Below are 3995 nucleotides of genomic sequence, written 5' to 3'. Positions count from 1 at the left end.
GGTTAGAGGGTTGTGCCGGCCGCTGTTATGCTGCTGCAAACAAGCTTTATTATGCGGACGAATGTTGGGTTCTCTCTGTCTAAAACTTGTACATACCTGTACTTGGCGTGTGAATGGACTCGAATGTGGTTTGAATATGATGGATTGTATCAGTTTTATAGCTTTTTCCATGGAAATATGGGAGAACCAAAATGTGACGAGTTTAAGAGTGCAGTTTTGCCATTGATGTCAATGTAGTTACGGAGCGAGCGAAGCAGCGAAGTCTTCCTTAGATTAACGGAAATTTCTGAGTATGAGCGGCCGGCCGGCCGGCCGGCCGGCCGACCGGCCGGCGTGCGGACGCTTTGCGAGGCTTATATCTCAGCAACCACTTGACCGATTTACACGCGGTAATTTTGTAGGGTAGCTTCATTCCTTCTACCAAGTATTGGCTATTCCGATGCATGTGGGTGACCCCTTATGCACGTGCCGTGCAAAACGAAGAGGTGTCCGTTTTGTAATTGTTGCAATATCTCGGTAACTACTGGGCCGATTGCGCTGAAAGTTGGCATGTAGGTAGGCACCCACTAGGCACTGCATATCCATGTGCCAGAGTTGGGGTGCTGCTGCACGTGCGCACGTGCAGGGGTCGTTTCCAGATCTCGAGAACGGCTCGACCGATTGCGCTCAAATTTGGTACACAGTTAGGGACCGGTTAGTAGGGTGCCGTGCACAAGTCAGTTGGGACCCATTTTGCACGTGCGCACGTGCAGGGTGCCGCTTCCAGATCTAGAGAACGGCTGGGCCGACTGTGCCCAAATTTGGCACATCGCTAGAGACCGGTTTGTAGGGTGCCGTGCACAAGTCAGTTGGAGGTACCCCCTCGAAATTTCGCACGTGCAAGGCCCACCCTCTCGCTCGCTCCGTTAGTCGCCCCATAAGGCGTTATACTGGTATGTACTCTTATCGACTACACTTCACTGTATTTTGTTGCTAAACCAAGTGAGTTATGTGTATTGTGTCGTATATCTTCGTTTCTTGGATAATGTGACGGGGCTGAGCGCCATTCCTTACATATTTGAATCAATTCAAGGCGATTAGATTGCAACATTTCCGTTGAATTTGATCGCGTACCTACATGATGAAACGAGCGTCAGTTAGCTGTCATCCGATAAATGTCAATGCTGCTTGCGTACACACAAAAAATATGTGTTTTCATTGTTTCTAGTGCCCAATTTGATATGGCATGCTAGAACTCACGTCTACTTTAGAGGTTAATACTTAATTTTCTTTCCAAATTCGCGGAGAATTAAGTCTCTAGAAATATTCACTATCTGTAATATGTTTCGAGAAATTGGGCAGATTTTACTTAATGCACTGATATATTAAGTAGGTAACAGACATTTTACTTTTTATGTATAACTGCATCAAGCAAGTACCTTTGCCATGGTCAATATATTCACACGTCAACCTTGAAAAAAATTGGTAGGGTGCGGCATTATGCATTTACCGTATTTAACCCGCGCCCCGTAGGGCTATCGGCGGACCCTACCATCCGTAGGGGGGCCGTTTCGCCCCCCCCCTTTAGATCTCGGAAATTTACCGGCCAACGCTCAAAATTCAAACGGCTTTCGAGTTTCGATAGCTCCACCGGGGAACTACATTGTGACCGAATTTCCTTGACCTCGGCCCATCCGATGACGTCACAGGTCAGGTCAAAGGTCGCATTTTCACCGTTTACAGGCATTCCAATAAATGTGTCGTGGAATAGAGTTAATTGGTTATTTGTTGAAAATCTTCGGTGGAAAATTGTTCGCCAAACACCTATTTTGCTATCTGAAGTCACTGATACCAGGTCAGGTCACAGAGGTTGGGTCACTGACGGTTGCAGTATGAAAATGTCGTGTGGTACATGTTTTATGGTCCATTTTACATGACAAATGCGATTATGTGGATCAGGCAGCCTTTGGGGACAGTTAAGGTTATGTTCTGGTGAAGATCAGATCAAGGTCAGGTCAAATTAGGTCAAATTTCAAAGTTGATATTTTTGCATAAAATGGGTATCGATTTGATGCAGATCGTCACGAGGAGTCTAATGGTGTCTTTGTTTGGCGCTACGTGGTCTAAAATTGCCAAAAACTGAGTTTGAAATTTGACGTCATCATTTTTGAACAGTTTTTTTTTTTCGCTACAACTTGGCCAAAAAAAGAGGCATCGATCTAAAATGTGATATCTGAATACCCGACGGTAGGTTCTATCATATATGTTCCGGATTTTTTTTCGAAATTCGAAAAGCTTTTGGGATTTTTTGGCTAATATATAAAAAAATCACTTTTTTATTTTTAGGGGTCAAAATCCCAAAATGTCAAAAATTCGACATAGCAATTTTATAGCCCTATCAATTCTACACCTTTTGGGTGGTGTATTAAATGTATTAAACATTTTTCTGTATCTTCAAAGCTGTAGGCCTGACAGCTCTTCTCGCGAAACCCTTTTTAGGTCGTAAATGGCAGAACATGACGTCATTTTGACGTCATTTGTGGCCAACTTTTCATAGCCTCTGGAAAAATATTTGTTAACAATGTGTTAAATTGATGCCCGGAAGGGTCCTGAAATTTGGGTGGCGATATCTGCAGCTGTTTAGGAGATATCTACGGAAAAAGACAGGAGAACGTTTCGACCCCCCCCCCCCTCCCCCTACGGGTCGCGGGTTAATGGTGACTTTGATCATGTACTGTTCAATTCTTTTTATGGCAAGTAGCATGCTTGCGTTGAGGTCCATGATGTCAGTCTCAGTTATATAGATCATTGCTGGTTGATGAATATTAACTTGGCACTGTGCACAGAGCATCGTATTCCTAATAGAATATTCCTAAAAAGTAGTTCCATTCAATGCATGTCGTAACCTTGGGTATATTACACGTGCACAACAAGCGGGCATGAATAATGGCCCTATTTGTTCCCTTTGGAAACATGCCATGTCTCCGTATTTGCGTCAATTTATAGGTGCAGTACTGCTGAGTGTAGGGCTATAACACTCAGAGCTATTAACGATGGCATTATGTCAGAAAACACGGGCTGGGACGACGAGTGACGCCGTGTTTTGTAAGGAGGAATTCTGCCGGGTGTCCTCCGAAAATCGACACTCGGCTCTGCCCACCCCGAATGAATCATAACCTAGTGATGTTCCGTACGATTGATCGCTGGCCAAAGTCATACATTGTTCTGGATCGACGCTTCATGGCATGTCGTAGGATGATTTATGACTATGCATTGGTGGCCTTGGCGAGCGGAGCACAACAGATGAGTAGGCAGTAGGCAGTAGGCAGTCGAGTGCACAGGCAAGAGTCAGCTGATCCAGCGCTCAGCCAGTTAGCATGTGGGGGCGTGCAGCCGTTGTACAATTATGTATTGACATGTATAATAAATTTTGGACGGCACGTAACTTGTTCTCGTGATTTATGTACCGTATCAGCTATTGATCGTAGTTAGGTACTTGTCTCATTCCCGTCACTTTAGCTGAGAATGAAATGAAGCAATGTGTTGCAAACCGCCATTTTTACTTTGGTGCTGACCTGTAGCGTAACACCGCTATTAAAATGCCATGATATAACTAGTTTTGTTTGAATATTGCAAAGCAGTTTAATTATTTGGTGGCGTAGAACATTGTTCCCAAGGGTCGTGGCGAACCACGCTGTTCTCGGGAAAACGTTCCAACATTGTTCGTTTTGTGCCTCACACTGCGGTCTGCTGGTCAATTGGCGCTTGCTTATATAACGGCATTCCCTTCATTACGTAACGAGGAGCTCGGCAGTCTCTGGTGCAGGTGATAATACGATAGTTCGGTTAGATGAGACGTGAAAATAATTCGGCATTTCCTGTGCTTATCTGGCCCATTCACAAGAGTAGTGCCGAAAAAGCTGCACTTGTGTCGGTATGAACACGGATCGTATTCGTGTGCTGCACTCAGAGGCGAGTCCCTGAGCCCCTCTGTCCCTGCCCTTCCCGTCCGACAG

The sequence above is a fragment of the Amphibalanus amphitrite genome, unplaced genomic scaffold (assembly GCF_019059575.1).
Source record: "Amphibalanus amphitrite isolate SeventyFive unplaced genomic scaffold, NRLGWU_Aamphi_draft 001085F_arrow, whole genome shotgun sequence".
In the NCBI taxonomy this organism is placed as follows: Eukaryota; Metazoa; Arthropoda; class Thecostraca; order Balanomorpha; family Balanidae; genus Amphibalanus; species Amphibalanus amphitrite.
Note: the sequence above shows the minus strand (reverse complement) of the source record.